The sequence below is a fragment of the Cryptomeria japonica genome, chromosome 8, assembly GCF_030272615.1.
Source record: "Cryptomeria japonica chromosome 8, Sugi_1.0, whole genome shotgun sequence".
NCBI classification, from domain to species: domain Eukaryota; kingdom Viridiplantae; phylum Streptophyta; class Pinopsida; order Cupressales; family Cupressaceae; genus Cryptomeria; species Cryptomeria japonica.
In genome coordinates, this window is record NC_081412.1 from 4630933 (window position 1) to 4650067 (window position 19135).

The following is a 19135-nucleotide window of genomic DNA, read 5'->3' on the forward strand; positions in this document are numbered from 1 at the left end:
AATGTCCTGTATTTGAAGCTTTATTCGTTTAATAGTTTTTGAGTGGTGAGGGTTTTTGTAAACAAAAACAATTGCTCTTTCATAAATTTTGAACTGTGTGGATATATTACTTCAGACAAAGAATTGTATGTATATATGCATGTATGTATGTATAGCTTAATTCCATATAAATGTATTTTTATATTCAAATTTCCCTATCGAGCATGCTCCATTCCTACCTACTCGTTAAATCAATTTCTCTGTACATTCATTGATGAAAAACTGTTTGCAATGTGCTTCTATATGCACAACTATATAGCTTAATTCCATATACATGTATTTATAACATTTTTTTTCCGAATTCTATGTTATATATAATTTCATTAGACTTTAACCACTGATTTTATACATGCACTAATAAATGCATGTTTCTAATCTGCTTTTATTAATTGAAACGTATGTACGTCTATGTGTAATTATATACTGCAATGGTTATAAAGCGAACATACTGTAGCTGGTTTTGTTTCACAGAAACCATACTTCTTTCAACTGTCTATTTACAATTGTTGCTATTTTAATCTCCTTTTATTGACCTTGCTTGCACAAATTTCCAAAACAATCAGCACGTGTGCTTTTCCTTCCTCATCGCCAGACACAGATGACCCTCTCTACACCTGATGGCCGGTCATGGATTGTGAAGTGCATTATTGTTGATAAAGGAACCCCGATCTTCTCTCAGGATGGAGGAAATTTTCTAATGAAACCAAATTAAAAGAAAAGGATTTCTATGTATTTGAAAACCATGGTGAAAGTGTTGTCCACGTCCATATCTTTCCTTCCCAAATAATAGCTAAATCAAAACACATTTTCTTGAGTTCCTTATTCAAATTTATATGAATACAAAGTCAATTTACAATCATATTTCCTGATGGATTATAACATAAATGTTCTTTCCATATGCTTGCAAGATAGCCTCTTGCAACGTGTTGTACAAATCACTTGCTTTTTTTTGTCAAAGTCTTCAAATATAAAATGACTATACAAAACATTTTGTTCCTTAAACTGCCTAATTCTTCTAAAACTTAGAAACACTATGGTCTCTACATAATAGTTGATCATGTGATTAATGTTTTAGATATATTGTTTATGACTTAAAATACATTTTATCTATCTCTCACCCTCTCTTTCTCTCTCTCTCACCATCCCTCCCTCCACCTCTTAGGTATCTCTCTCACCTTCTCTCCCTCCACCTCTTAGGTATCTCTCTAACCTTTCCTTCCACCACCTCTTTGGTCTCTCTCTCACCTACCCTCCCTCCACCTCTTAGGTCTCTCTCTCTCTCTCTCACAATCCCTCCATCCACCTCTTAGGTCTCTCTATATCTCCTCCACTCCCTGGGTAAAAGCATAGATCTATGTCACACCTACAGCTAATCCGTACTATCCGGTTAGAAGGGTTCCAGCTAGAATACTTTCGACCAGAACAATGTGGCAGTCACGTGGTGCCAGTGTGGCAAAGGGGTTCTGGCCGGAACCCTTTCCCTATATAAGCCATGAAAAATACTTTTGCCCTCATTTTGCATCGAGGGGCTTAGAGTTCAGTGAGTGAGCAATCCAAAAAGGGGAAAGTGTTTCGGTTGGAAGTGTTTTAGAGGTAGTTTTTTTTTTGTTTTTTTGGTGTTTTTTAAAATGCAACAATAGTAATAGATTAATTATTTAGCTATTTTCGTAATAATGTTGTATTGTTTTTTAGTTTATTAGTTTTTAATTTCTTAATAATATTTTTGCTTTAAATTTTTTGAATGTTCATTAATATATTAGTTTTAAACATTTTAATGGTTAATTTTTTTTTTAATGGTTAATTATTTATAAATGTGAGATACACATATATAAAACTTTACTAGGACACCTAAACACATACTAGGACATCTTAAGACACTATTAAGATATGAATGACCCCTTAATAGATGTGAACATATTTTCACCCATTGTAGCGTCCTCACATGTATAACATATAAGACCCCATAGGACACAATAAGACCCCTTGAGACCCCTTCTTACTGTAATGACCCATTATGACTGTAATAATCCATAATAATATCTTATGACCCATAATGACCCCTATTGACCCCTACTGACCCCATAAGATCATATACTATCATAAGGGGTCATATGGAGTCGTTAGGGGTCATATGAGGTCCTAAGGGGCCACCCATGTGTTCTACTTGTTAGTAGCAAAGAGGAGGAAAACTGAGAGGGGGGTGAATCAAGTTTCACCAGATCTACAAACTTAACTATAAAAATAAATCTAATAAAGTACAATAATAATAATGGTAATAAAATTAATAGCACAACACATAACACCAAGATTTTGATGTGGAAAACTCAGTTAAGGGAAAAACCAAGGTGGGAACCTACCCATAGTAAGATGATACTCTACAGTAGTATGTGAAAATATTTCAATGGGGAATGCACATGCATTTAGGCACACTGCCTAGAGCTCACTATTCAAAAGATAATGACTCGGAAAGCTACAACCCTCAAGGGAAGTCTCACTGACTTGCAACAAGATTCAGACTACAATCCAGAAGAAATGAATTGAAAGAATAGCAGCCCCAAATGCCTGATTATAATACTGGTTAAACACAACTGTCTACTCTGCAAAACAAATCTCTCCTCAATCACAACACTAAAAGATGAATCTTTTGATCGCACATACACCACTCCCTAATAATGCAGATAAAACCTGTATATCTAAATTGCATACCTATTTATATAATTTATCAACCTTGATTACAAGGTCGACTAAACCCTCAACTCACAATTATAAAATTACATCACATGATACAAATATTGACCACCGGACCAATATAATGATTTACATGACATAACATGGACCTAATTCAAATTCCTAAAAATTCAACTCCATCGAAAATTATGCCAAGAACCATTGCAACACATTACACCACCAGAAATACCGCATAACATGAAAATCATCACCGTTCGATTAAATAAAATCACCAAAAGCTCATGCAATGATCAATACAAATCATCAAAACAAATATGACATGTTTAGGAAACACCAACAAGCATGTTAGAATCATCAATAACAACTGCAACAACACCACTTATCAAATCTTCATCAATCAACATTTCAAAGCTCAAGAACACAACCAATCAACAACTATCATGAAGAAAGATAACTTGTGGAGAACCAAATCACGAATCATCTGAAATGAAGATACATAAGACCATCCCAAACGTCATCCCAAAATCTTAGCACTAGATCTAATCACACCAGAATATATCGAAGGACATACTGAACGAGAAACATTGATCAACAAAACTACAAACCGAATCATAAGATTTTCCCATTCTGCACACACCAGAGTAATTTATGATAGGAATATGTCAACGTCAATGAAAATAATATATCCTAGTAGTAGGAATGTCCAATAATCTCCCCCTTTGGAATTGATGGCAACATATGAATGTGAAAAATAATCAATGCATTTAGAAAGAAGATATCTCCAGCGAACTCCCCCTAAGATCAAGACATATAAAACAGTTTTTCACATGATCTCTCTCCCCCTTTGACAACAATGCCAAAGATCTTAAAATGGATAACCAAACTCTTTCTCCCCAAAATAGAAACATGAATCTCAAGAGTCTCTCCCCCTAAAACACAAACTACTCCACTAGAGGAGTAGCACCAACTCACCAATTTTGATAAAGAGATAAGGCTCTGAAGTCCACTAGATTGATGCAACTCAATGCATCTAGTTGTCATCAGGAGGGGTGGATACCCCTAACTTGTCTCTCAATAGACAAACGTATCTGTAGACACCTAAAATTGTCCTGTCTAATTAAATAAATATCTTTATTTATTTAATTATTTTAAGCCTAATTTTTCTATTAATTAAATAAATCTGTATTTATTTAATTAAATCATTTATCCTCTTCTAGCCTTATTTCTCATTAAATAAATACATTTATTTATTTAAATTATTCATTTCCTACTAAATTAAATAAATATCTTATTTATTTAATTGATCCCACTTCCTGTATTAATTGAATAAATCTTTATTTATTTAATTAATTCATTAGCCTTTTCTACCCATGACACATGTCATTCATCTCTTAATTCCTACACTACCTACCCTCTCATTATTTTCTTATTTCCTCTACCTACCCTCTAATCTTAGCCGACCATTTATCTTTTACACCTCTTAATCTTATCCCTCCATTTCTTTTAGTGTCTTCTATATAAGGAGATGTTTCCTTCATTATCAACCCTAATCAAGCACTCTAGCACTCAAACTTTCATATGCGATCAAGCTTACTTGCAACCACATTTCCGTTCTTTGTTGAGCTCTTGTGCACACATAAAATCTGAGAGCAAATATATGAAGCAAGATCAATGGAGATAGGAAGAATGGAGATTCAAACCCTAGTAGAAATGTGATGGTATAATCTTTGTGATTTCATTTGATTTGCATTGTCTTAGGTAGTCTCCATATGTAATGGTGGATCTTTGTTGTTGTTAGGCTAGGGTTTTGTGGTTGAATTCATTTAGCCTTTCAATATTGTCGTTATCCACTTTCACCATAAACATTTTGGCACGCCCCGTGGGACATGGATTTTTGTTAGATCTGTGTTTTTTGCAGGTTTTCCTAACCATATATTGTTGTTTTGTAAAACAATTTGGAGAATAACCTTGTGCAGCTCGGTTTTGGACACAAAATCAAGATCTTGGAGAGATTTGATCCGATCTCCCAAACGGCTTGTATTTTTTGCACCAAATTTTGTTTGCAAGTTGAAGACACTATTAAGAGCTCTCAATCCAAAATTTAGAATTTTTGGAACACATTTTCATTTTCCATGAATATTTTATGAATTTTTATAAAAAATTAATTTTGAGAGTAAATGAGCAAATTTTTTGGATTTTCTTATATTTTTAGAAATCTCTTTGATTTATACACAGGCTTTGTTCTTTGTGATTTTAATTTTGGTGCAAAATATTTCCTCAAAAATTGGATCTTTAAAAATTAGAGTTTATCATTATTTTGATCAGATCTCACAAACGGTTCAAAATTTTGGCATAAATTTTTTTTTGTAAATCAATAATATCATCAGAGGTTCTCAGTAAAAACCTCAGACTTTTTGGAGCATATTTGAAATTTATATGAAAAGTTTATGCATTTTCATAAAAAAAATAATTTTGAGAGCAAATTAGTGAATTTTTTAGATTTTATTACATTTTTGGAAATCTCTCAGAATTATACACAAGATCTGTTCTTTGTAATTTTAAATTTGATTCAAAATCATTCCTAAAAAATTGGATCTTTGAAAATTAGGGTCTTACATTATTTTGCTCATATCTCACAAACTGCTTGGATTTTTTACAGAAATTATTTTATGTAGGTTTGGAAGACCATCAGGAGTGTTCAGAAAAAATTTCAGAGTTTTTGGATCAATTTTGAATTTTATATGATTTTTCATAAAAAAATAATTTTTGGGGCAAATTAGCAATTTTTTTGGATTTCCTTACATTTCTGGAAATTTTTTGAAATTTTACAAGTGGGTTTTTTTTTATGATGAATCAAATCTTTGAATTGGTCAAAAAAATGCATTGTTGAAGGCCCCTATTTCACAAAGTCTTTTGGATCTAAAATTTAGCTAACTTGTGTGCTTGCGGGAGGGGTATTATTGCAAAACTACTAACAAATCTTTGTTGCAGAATTTTGGCAAGGGTTTTTGATCTTTATTGTGTGCCTTTTTTCATAGATTATCAAACACTTCAATTGGTGCACTAAAATTGAACCAGTGTCTTTTGTGTCTTGGGCAATAGGCTCTTTTTGTTTCATCTTTAGAGGGTCTATCTCCCCATGCGGTCATTAGGACTACTAGTGAGGAGAGAAAGACCCAAGTGGTAGCAAGGAAAACCCACCTCTTCCGAACCACTATAAACAACTTTATCCATGGAAAAAACCATGGATAACGTGTGCTGATTAGTTCATACCAACACTATGTCTCCCCATAAACCCGTTTGATCAAATTTAATTGATCATTTGTAGGGCGTAACCCCTACCGGCTATGAGCCTTATGTATTTACAGAGCTGAAAGTGCCACATGTATGGCCGAACGAGCGGATGCCCATACTAGCACCTTTTTCTTTTAGAAAGCCAAATCCTTCTAGTTGTTGGGTTAGGAGGTCGGACCTCTAGAGCGACCCACACACATACGATTCTTAGTAGAGATACAAAGTGCGCCATGGGGAGTTTTTGTGGGGACTAATGCTTGGCTGCCCCAGAGAAGTGAGTGTCAAGGGTGGAGCCATTAGGGTCAAGCATCTAAGTATCCACTCTGAATAGCGTAGCCTTAGGGGAAACCCCATGTGGGATCAACAACTATTGTCTTGGCTAGCCATAAGAATTGTGCTTGTCTTCTTTTGAACAATCAAACATTTAAGACCAAACATCAAAACATTGTGTCTTTTGTGTCTTCATGTGTATGCAAAACATTTTTACATCAAACAACACACTTTCTTTTGAGTCATTTTGAGTCTAAACACTTGCAAACATTGAGTCCTCATCAACATTGTGTCATCTTGTCACAAAAAATAGTCAAAAAATTAAGATTTGGTCACAACAACAAAAAATTGTACTCATATTTTAGAAACCGCGTTTGTGAAGTATATAGGCATGTCTGTATTCAGAATTGGAAAAATTTACAATCCAGCAAACAAGAACAATCAATTTCAGAATTCTTGAGCTTCCTAAGTTATTTCTCTAGATTTTCATCTAGCATTAAACCTACCTTTGGGTCTCACAAAGTCCATCATTGCTTTACACCTTACATTACATTCACAATTGTCTAAACTTGCGTCAAAAGGTCACTTGCTTGTCCTCATCTTACTTTGTCAACACACTACATACAACAACATTTTTCTAAGTGGTCCCTCATCAAGGTCTATCACCTTTGGGTCTCATTTGGTCTTACTTAGAGTCAAGGTCAACTTACCTCATCAAGAGAAACTATCATCTCTTTGGAAGTCACACCTACTCTACTACATACATACTTGGTCTTACACTTTGGACATTGCAAGAACACCTAAGATTCATTTACATTCCATCCAAGCTCTTGGTCTTCCATACTCTTTTCCATTTTCATCTAGTCTCACACATCTTGGTCAATACCTAGTTCATGGTTGAAACTCATTTCCAAAAAAATAGGAGAGAAGCTAAAGAAGCTCAAGAGTCTGCAAACATGAGTTCCTATGAGTATGACAATGATGTCTTTTTCAATTCTGATCATACTACATTACCTGACATGGATGCCTATAGAAACATTCCAAATATTGAGAACATGGACTCTATAAACAACAATGATACACACAACGATAATATTGACAACATTTCAGTACATTCAGCAGAAGTGGAAGACTCCATTATGGATCTCCATTTTAATCTATTGGTTGAGAAAATAATGAGAGATAGACAATACTTCTTACAAGTGATGGCACAAAGTGGAGCCAAGATCCCTCATGATTTTGACATGTCTCAAATAATGGGAAATCAACCTTTGCAACAACCTCAACTCAACATGGATCAAAGGAGGCCTAATAGTGGAGGCAATAGAGGACCACATCTTGTGCCTGAGTCACCATCATCTTTGTTTCAAAATCCCGAGGTCCCATACACACATGGTCAAGCATATGATACTCACCCTCGCAGACCATTATGGAAGTCTTATGCAGAAAAATATACTCAATCACATACCAATGCTAAGGAACAACCACCAAGGAAATTGGATATCCAAAGGCATGATCAAAATTTGGACACAAGGAAACCCGACGTCAAATTTGGGGGCAACACATTAGAACAAACTCATGACATGCCTGTAGAGTATGGTATACATGGACAAAACAGATATTTCATTCCTCATCATGACTCTATACCAAGTGGTCCATATACATAACATCACTATAGACCTCCTCCATATGAACATGTGTATGATCAATACCATCCATATATGCAACATGCTCCTCCTCCACCCGATGGTTTAGGCATGGGGTATGGTCGAAGAAGTTGGTCTCCACCTAAGAACAATTTGGAACAACAAATAAAGGACTTACAAAAGAAAATGGAGGACATAAATACACCGAAGCCAACTTACACAATGAGAGACATATGTCCTTATCCATTTGACAAAAGCATTCCAATGCCTCCATTTCCTATACACTTTGTGACACCTAAGTTTGATAAGTATAGAGGAAAGGGGGATCCTAAGGCACATATAAGACTTTTTTTCACAGCTTGCATTGAGGTAGCAACAGAAGAGACATATTTGATGAGATTATTCCCACAAAGCTTAGGTGATCAAGCTGTGGAATGGTTCTCCCAACTCCCACCTAGAATTAAGTCATGGGGTAACTTAGCAGAGGCATTTATCCAACATTTCTCATACAACATAGAGACAGACATATCAGTTACTACTTTGTGAAACACCAAACAAAGGGATGGAGAGTCTTTTTCATCATTTTTACAAAGGTGGAGGAATTTAGCCAACATATTCTCTTGTGAAATTCCACAAAAATAAATGGTAGAGATGTTCACCCAGAATGTCAACAAAAACATTGGTTATGACTTGAGAAAAGCTTGTTTGTCCACTTTCAAGGACGTTATTGAAAAAGGCTTAGTGATAGAGAAGGTCCTAATTGAACAATGAGTAATTAAGATATTCAAAGAAAACAAAGAGGACTTTAAAGGAAAAGACAAGCCAAGATTTTGTAATAAAAACAAGATCGCAATCAATGATGGTGTTTTTTATGCCAATACAATACTACCCAAAATTGTGTTTTCCGGATCAAACTCTACAAACAATCAAGTGAATACTCAAACAACTTCAAAATCATGAAGGAAGTACACCCCATTGGGAGAACCACTTGAGCCAGCTTTCAAGAAGCTAGTGGAAAACAAAATAATAACAATTCCAAATCTGCATCCATATGAGCCAAAGGTTAAACCAAATTGGTGGAATGATGATGAGTATTGTGAATATCACAAGAGAAAGGGTCATAAAACAAGAAATTGTCATTAGCTGAAGAACATCATACAAGATCTCATTGATAGAGGTGACATTGAGATTGAAGGACACTCATCTAACCAAGAAAATGAAATGTTTAAAGAACCATTCCCAAAACATGACAAGGGAAAAGCCAAAGCCACAAATGACCAAACCAACTATACCAGAGCATCCTATAACTATGATTCAACTATCAATCACATTTCAATGGACAATTATGTCTCTACCATTATCATCAAGGACAAAATGCTTGAGAATTCTACCCAAAGACCTAAGATTGTCCTAAAAGGCATTGGATCTTCTTCCGAACCTACCTCTAAATGTATTGTTACAACTTGTCAAGGTAAATTCACCTTGCAAGGTGCTCCAGCTAAAAACACAGCTTCCTCATCAACTAAGCCTGAGTATGACCTTGTAGAATAGTTAGGGAAGACACACGTGCTTATCTCCATCCTCGAGCTCTTACGCATATCCCCCACACATAAAGCCACTCTTGACAAAACTTTGAGAGACACTTTTGAACCCACCGATCTGAACGTGGACCAATTTCAAGCCATGGTGGGATACTTTTCCGTTCCACACTCCCTTACATTCACTGAAGCTGATGATGCCTCTGTGAGCCAACCACATAATGCACCTTTACACAATGAAGCCTTCCTACACAAACACTGAATAAAACGAGTCTTGATAGATGGAGGAGCTAGTCTCAATATATGTACATTGAATACTCTTAATAAATTGGGATATTCTGAAAAAGATGTGAATGCTACAATCATAATTACCATCAAGGCATATGATGATGAAGAGAATTCATCCAAGGGCACAATCACCTTACCTCTCAGAGTAGGGCCGATTACAAAGGATGTGGTTTGTCAAGTCCTAGACCTTGATCTCATATACAACATATTGATAGGACGTCCATAACATCCTAGTGTTTACAACATACCCCTTATGACACAATATGACCACATAGGATCACATAGGGTCCTAAGGGGCCATGTATGGTTCTAAGGGGTCATGTGTGGTCCTAAGGGGTCATGCATGTGTTTTAACATGTGTGACCCCTTAGGACCATATATGACCCCTTAAAACACCCTATTATGTACAATGTACCCCTTAGCACCCAATATGATCATGTAGGATCACATAGTGTCCTAAGGGGTCATATGTGGTCCTAAGGGGTCATGCATGTGTTCTAACACATGTGTGACCCCTTAGGAACACATATGACCCCTTATAACATCCTAGTATGTACAACATACCCCTCATGATTCAATATGACCACATAGGATCGCATAGTGTCATGAGGGGTCATATGGGGTCCTAAGGGGTCACACATGTTCTAACATATGTGTGACCCCTCAGGACCCCATATAACCCCTTATAAAATCCTAGTATGTACAACATACCCCTTATGATCCACTCTTATCGTGTAGGATTACATAGTGTCCTAAGAAGTCATATGGGGTCCTAAGGGGTCATGCATGTGTTCTAACACATGCGTGACCCCTTAGGACCCCATATGACCCCTCCTAGTATGTACAATATTACCCCTTATGGCCCACTATGACCGTGTAGGATCACATAGTGTCCTAAGGAGTCATATGTGGTCCTAAGGGGTCACACGTGTTTTAATACATGTGTGACCCCTTAGGACACACATGATCCCTTATAACATCCTAGTGTTTACAACATATCCCTTGTAACATCTTAATATATACAATGTACCCCTTAGGACCAAATATGACCATGTAGGATCACATAGTGTCCTAAGGAGTCATATATGGTCCTAAGGGGTCACGCATGTGTTCTAACACATGCATGACCCCTTAGGACCACATATGACCCCTTATAACATCCAAGTATGTACACCATATGCCTTATGACTCAATATGACCACATAGGATCACATAGTGTCCTTAGGGGTCATATGGGGTCCTAAGGGGTAACTCATGTCTTCTAATACATGCATGACCTATGAGGACCCCATATGACCCCTTATAACATCCTAGTATGTAAAACATACCCGGTATGACTCACTATGACTGTATAGGATCACATAATGTCCTAAGGAGTCATATGTGGTCCTAAGGGGGTCACACATATGTTTTAACACATGGGTGACCCCCTAGGACTACACATGCCCCTTATAACATCCTCGTGTTTACAAGATACCCCTTATGACACAATATGACCACATAGGATCACATAGTGTCCTAAGGGGTCATGCATGTGTTTTAACACGTGTGACCCCTTAGGACCACATATGATCCCTTATAACATGATAGTATATACAACGTACCCCTTCTGACCCAATTTGACCATGTACAATCACATGGTGTCCTAAGGGGTCATATGTAGTCCCAAGGGGTCACACATGCATGACCCCTTAGGACCACATATGGCCCTTTATAACATCCTAGTATGTACAACATACCCCTTATGACCCAATATGACCATATAGGATCACATAGTGTCCTGAGGGGTCGTATGGGGTCCTAAGGGGTCACGCATGTGTTCTAACACATGCGTGACCCCTTAGGACCCCATACGACCCCTTATAAAATCCTAGTGTTTATAATGTATGACAAAATATGACTACATAGGACCACATAGTGACCTAAGGGGCCATGTGTGGTCTTAAGGGGTCACATGCATGTGCTTTAACATGTGTGACCTCTTAGGACAACATATGACCCCTTATAACATCTTAGTATGTACAAGGTACCCCTTAGGACTCAATATGATCATGTAGGATCACATATTGTCCTAAGAGGTTACATGTGGTCATAAGGGATCACACATGTGTGACCCCTTATGACCACATATAACCCCTTATAACATCCTAGCATGTACAACGTACCCCTTATGACCCAATATGACCATGTAGGATCACATAGCTTGTCCTAAGGGGTCATAACACATGTGTTAGAAGACATGCGTGGCCCCTTAAGATCACATAAGACCCCTTATAATATCCTAGTGTGTACAACATACCCCTTACAACCCAATATGACCACATACACATAGTGTCCTATGGTGTCATGTGTGGTCCTAAAGGGTCATCCATGTGTTCTAACACATGCGTGACCCCTTAGGACCACATATGACCCCTTATAACATCCTAGTATGTTCAACATACCCCTTATGAACTAATATGACCCCTTATAACATCCTAGTATGTACAATGTACCCATTATGGCCACATATGAGCCCATTGCATAAATCCCCTTAAGATCCCTTAAGACCACCTATTAAACATGACATTTAATGTTAATTTAAAATGTTTTTGAGATGTTTAAATTTCTTTCAATATTTTTATATTACAAACTAGGATGTTATAAGGGGTCTTATGTGGTCCTAAAGGGTCACGCATGTGTTAGAAGACATGCGTGGCCCCTTAGGACCACATAAGACCGCTTATAAAATTATACTGTGTACAACGTACCCCTTACAACCCAATATGACCACATAGTATCACATAGTGTCCTAAGGGGTCATGTGTCATCCTAAGGGCTCACCCTTATGAGCACAAATGACCCCATTGCATAAATCCCTTTAAGATCCCTTAAGACCCCTCTCTTAAGTTTCTCTATCCCATTATTTCCCTCTCTCCCTCCCCATCTCTCTCTCTATCTCTATCTCTCTCTCTCTCTCTCTCTCTCTCTCCCTCTCTCTCTCCCCCTCCCTTTTCTTTTCTCTATCTCTCTCTCTCTCCCCCCCTCTCTCAAGTGTCTCTCACCCATTCTTTCCATTCTCTCTCTCTCTCTCTCTCTCTGTTAAGTTTCTCTATTGTAGCCTCCATCTCTCTATCTCACTCTCCTCCTCTCTCAAGTGTATCTCTCTCCCTTTTTACCCCTCTCCCCTCCTCCTCCCTTCCTATCTAGGGTCATATGGTGTCCTAACAAGTCATATGGTTTCCTAAGGGGCTTAACATGTATCAGAACACAATCTGACCCCTTAGGATGCCATATGACCCATTAGGACATCATATTGTCTTAAGGGGTCATATGTTGTCCTAAGGGGTCACATGGTATCCTAAGGGGTCATACAGTGTTATTAGGGGTCATATGGGGTCCTAAGGATCCAAGCATGTGTTAGAACACCATATGACCCCTTAAGACACCATATGACCCATTAGGACATCATAATGTCCTAATGGGTCATATGGTGTCATAAGGGGTCACATGGTGTCATTAGGGGTCATATGGGGTCCTAAGGAGCCATGAAAGTGTTAGAACACCATATGGACATCATATGGTCCTTTGGGGTCATAAGGCGTACTTAGGGGCCACACATGTGTTAGAACACCATATGATCTCTTAGGACACAATATGTCTCCTTAAGACACCATATGACACCTTAGTACATCATATTGTCCTAATGAGTCATATGGTGTTATAAAGAGTCATATGGTGTCCTGAAGGGTCACATGGTGTCATTAGGGGTCATATGGATTCCTAAGGGTCCACACATGTGTTATACACCATACGACCCCTGAAGGCACCATATGGTGTCCTAATGGGGTCATATGGTGTTGTTAGGGGTCATATGGGGTCCTAAGGGCCAATACATGTGCTAGAACACCATATAAACCCTTCGAAAACAATATGACCCCTTTGGACACCATATGACCCATTTGGACGTCATATTGTCCTAAGGGGTCATTATTGGCATAACCGATGGAGATGATAATGAGATGAGAAGATGACCGGTGATGAAGTGTATGATTGATGTTGTCAAAGGGGAGATTGTTGACTTGATGATGTGATAATTTGTTTGATGACTTTATTTGTGTTGTCAATGATGGCAACCATGTTTTCTTAGTCATCTAACTCATCTAGACTAACCAGTAATGGAATGAGTTTGATAGTAAAACTGCTAAACCGATAAGCAGGAATAGTGTGATAATCAAGTGACCAGTATGGATTATTGGTAAGGAGTTAGGTGTTGCAGTTTGGAACATATGTTTATGATATTGGTATGAGTTTGTGATTGGAACTATACCAAGTTTTGTGAACCATAAAGCATATTGACTATTGTGAACTCTATGAAGATGAAAGTATATTGGTAACAAATCTTTGACCTGTAATGATTTATGGTTTGGTGGTGGACCTTATCATGTTCATAACTTAGTGATGACGTGTCAGAATCCATGTGTAATGATAAGATGGTGATTGAGCATGTACAGGGATAAAATTTCTTGGGAAACAACAAAGTGCTTAGCAGAATGTGACAAGGGTTTGATTACTTATCAGATCGATGTGCGGTGATCATTCACCGATCGAAATTGTCTAGAAATTTGTTGTAATGATTTGTAATGATTTGTAATGTATTTTGGTACATTGTTTTGTCGCGCTTGATGTAAATTTAATGTATTTTGAATAAGGTTAGGGTTATGTAGCCGACCTAGTTGATAACGTTATTTAGGTCTTGTTTGAGAAGAAGAGTGTGTCAAACCAGATTGAAGAGTCTACATGTGAGAAGCAGAATTGAGCTGAAAAGGATATGTACTAGCAATAAAGGAAGTGTTGTGATCAGATCATTTTCCATGTTGTTTCCTAACACTTGCAGCAAATTGAAATCCCTTAACTGGGTAGACTCTAACATGTCTTATTTTTAAATCCCTTCACCGGGTGGCTCATTAGTTTGAGTGTAAAATACTCTAGCAAGGTTATTCCTAATAGGGTAGAGATCCTAAAAGAGCCGATATTGTAAATCCCTTCACCAAGTGACTCCTAACAGGGTCTGCTCTTAACTAGACATATTGTAAAGCTCCTAACAGGGTCAAGCCTTTAACTGGGCACATTCCTAATGAGTGCAAACATTTTGTGGGTGCTAATTCCCGCCATGGTTTTTCCCATTTGGGTTTCCAAATGAAAAATATTTGTGTTCATGTGGTGGATACTTTATTGTTGTGCATTTGATATCTCTACTTTGTATGCATGTTTATGAACACTTGAGTATATGGTTTGGTAAATCAATTTAAGTAATTGTTTGAATAGTTACCGATACTTATTTTTGGAGTATTTGCAGATTTATATTACTACTGATTTACCCCCCTCTTAGTAATAATCGGATCCTCATAATAACAATTGGTATCAGAGCACTAGGTCCTCTTTGTGTAGAAGCTTAACCATTTAAGGTAAAGATCTGAAGATGATGAAGAAGGAGGGTCCCAAGTTCACAAAGGATAACTACAAAATATAGAGTGACAGAATGAAGATCTACATTAAAGGAGTAGGGGCACAATTCTGGTTGCATGTTGAAAATAAGTACACAACTCGTACCAGTACTCAGACTCTGGATCAGCTCAAGGAGCAGCAAGAGAATATTCAAGCATTGGAAGTCATTGTAAGTATACTTTTTGATTCTAAGTATATTGATGTTCATGGTCTTGAAAAAACTTATGAAGTTTGGGAGAAGTTGAAGTTAATTTATGGTGGAGATGAGCATGTGCAAAAACCTAAGGAAGAAAGCCTTAGATGTAAATTTGATGATATGAAGATGACGGAAGCTGAGAACATCACCCAGTACTGACAAAGGATAAAGGAAGTAGTTGGAAGAATCAAAAGTGTTGGTGCAACCATTGCAGAAGATACAGTGGTGAGTAAAATGCTTAGAACCTTATTGCTTGCTTATTCTATTAGAGTTTCTGCTATCCAGGAATTGAGGTCAGACAACAAAGATAAAGTTATAGTTGATTCTTTGATAGGCAAGCTTACTACTTTTGAGTTAAATAGATTTTGTAATTTAGTATACCTAAGGAAGAATCTTCTTTTAAAGCATATGTATCTAATGCACCGATAAGAAAAGGAAAGGATGTGTATAGGTCAAGTAATCATGGTGGTGGTAATGAAAGACGAAAGCAACTTAATTGAGTTTGAAGCTTTACTGGAAAATTGAATTCCTAGAGGCACTGATAAGTACAAAGGCAAGCTTCCTCTTAAGTGTTTCTCTTGTAACAAAATAGGACATATTGTTGCTAATTGTCCTAACAGTGATCAAAAGGAAAAGTACAGGAAGTATAAAGAAAAAGGTAAGAAACAGTGCTATGTTGCAGTTGATGAAGGTGTTACCGATGAGGAAACTGAGGATGAAGAGAATGAGGAAAATGTTTTTTTAGCTATTAAGAAAGATCTCTCTGATAAGAAATCTTTAGTATCTCATATTGACAACAATGATGAGTGGGTTATTGATGGTGGTTGTTCACATCACATGACGAGTGATAGAAACAAGTTCATCTCACTTGAAGAATTTGATGGTGGAGTAGTGATATTTGGCAACAATTCACCATTCTTGGTAAAAGGTAAATTTTAAATTTCTCTGAATGGTAAAACTAATTTTGATGATGTATATTGGGTTGAAGGATTAAAACATAACTTGTTGAGCATTGGTCAGCTGAATAATAAAGGTTATCATCTTGAGTTTAAGAATGGAGTGTGCAGGATCTTAGGATGCAAAGGAGAATTGATTGCTACAGGTAAACAAACAAAAGGAAACTTATTCCATTTGAATGTTAATGTTAACAGTTGTTTGGTTACTAAAGTTGAGGACAGTTGGTTATGGCATAGAAGATTTTGTCATGTGAATTTTGATAATGTGATTAAGGTCAACAAGTCAAATATGGTGAGAGGTATGCCACAATTAGTTAAACTAGACAATGTGATTTGTAAAGAATGTCAGTTGGGTAAGATGACTACTACCTCTTTTAAGAGAAAATCATTTTCTTCTGAGAATATTTTAGATTTGGTACACACTGATTTATGTGGTCCTATGAGGACTAGGAGTTTTCAAGGTGATAGGTATTTCATGATATTTACGGATGATCATTCAAGAATGATGTGGGCTACATTTCTGAAGGAGAAGTTTGAAGCTTTCAAAAAGTTTAAGGTATTCAAACCCTTAGTGGAGAAATAAACCGATAAGAATTTAAAGTGCAAGATATCTGACCGGGGTGGAGAATACACATTAGCTGAATTTGTGAAATATTGTGATGATAATGGAATAAAGAGACAACTGTTTGCACCAAGGACACCACAACATAATGGGATTACAACAAGAAAAATTTTGATACAAGGAGATGTACCTAAGATGTTTTGGAGAGAAACAGTTAGCAAAACTCTATACACAATGAACTAGGTATTGGTAAAGAAAGATAATGATAAAACACCCCATGATTAATGGTATGGTCACACTCCTAATGTTAGTTATTTCAAAGCCTTTGGAAATAGGTGTTACATAAAAAGAGATGAGTATATAGGTAAGTTTGATCTTCAGAGTGATGAAGGAACATTCCTTGGTTATGCAACTAAGAGCAAAGCACTCAAGTGCTTTAACAAAAGAACCAAGAAGATTATGGAAAGTATTAATGTAAAAGTTGATGAATACCTTGAAAAATCTGATGATACCGGCAAGACTGATGCAGAAGATGAACAAAAGTTAGTGATCATTGAATCAAAAGTGCGAAATGATGTTGGTCAGAACAATGTGCAGGATGCCGCTCAACTGGTAGATGAAGAAGATGAAGAAGCTGAAGAAGAAGAAGAAACTTCTATATCGAAACCGATTATACCTAGATATGTAAAGTTGAATCACTTAGAAGATCAGATTATTGGAGACAAGAATGCTAGAGTACAAACAAGAAAAAAAATCAGAGAAAGTGATTGTCTGATTTCCATAGTTGAACAGAAGACAGTAAGAGAAGCTCTCAAGGATGATGAATGGATAAAGGCTATGGAGGAAGATCTTGATCAAATAGAGAAGAACAACACTTGGTCACTTGTTCCCAGACCAACTGATAAAAATATGATTGGTACTAAGTGGGTGTTCAGAAACAAACTAAATGAAGATAGCGAAGTGGTTAGGAACAAGGCTAGACTAGTTTGCAAAGGATATCCACAAGAAGAAGGTGAAGATTATGGAGAAACCTTTGCACCAATTACTACACTTGAAGGAGTTAGAATGCTACTCGTATTTGCAGTTTTCAAAGGATTCAAGATTTACCAAATGGATGTGAAGTCTGCATTTATAAATGGAATCCTAGAAGAGGAGGTTTACATTGAAAAACTGGATGGGTTTGCATTGACTGAAGACAAGGATATGGTATGAAAACTGCATAAGGCTTTGTATGGATTAAAGCAAGCTCCAAGGGCATGGTATGAAAGACTCCATTCACACCTAATAAAGATTGGATTTCAAAGAACTAGTCAGGACAACAATATTTACTTGAAGACTAAAGGAGACAAGATATTGATTGCAGAAGTATTTGTTGATGACATCATATTTGGAAGAGATGATGATATGAGTTTAAATTTTGCATATGAGATGAAAAGGGAATTTGAGTTTTCTCTGATAGGTGAGATCAAGTTTTTCATTGGTTTGCAAATTCAACAGATGAAAGGTGGTATCTTTATCAGTTAGTCTAAATATGTGAAGGAAGTATTGAAAACCTAATTTGGAATGGAAGGTTGTAAGCCAATTGGAACCCCTATGGTTACAGGTTACAGATTATCAAAGGAAGATGATTCAAATCTGGTAGATGAAACTGAGTATAGATCTATGATTGGTAAACTACATTATGTTGTTCATAGCAGACCAGATATTGCTCATGTAGTTTGTATAGTGGCAAGATTTCAGAAAAGTCCAAAGGAGACTCACATGGTGGCAGTGAAGAGAATTTTCAGAATCTCAGAGGGACTATTGATTATGGATTATGGTATCCATACAAAGGCACCTTCTCTTTAAATGTGTTCATTGATGCTGATTGGGCAGATAACATAGATGACCAAAAGAGCACAACCGGTGGTGCATTCTTTCTAGGAGGAAGATTGGTATCCTAGACTACTAAGAAGCAAAGTCATCAATGTTGATTGGGCAGGTAACATAGATGACCAAAAGAGAACAACCGGTGGTGCATTCTTTCTAGGAGGAAGATTGGTATCCTAGACTAGTAAGAAGCAAATTTGTATTTCGTAGTTTACAACTGAAGGAGAATATGTGGCTACATCCATGAATTGTACACAAGCAATATGGATGATACATGTACTTGAAGGATTCAAGAAGAACAT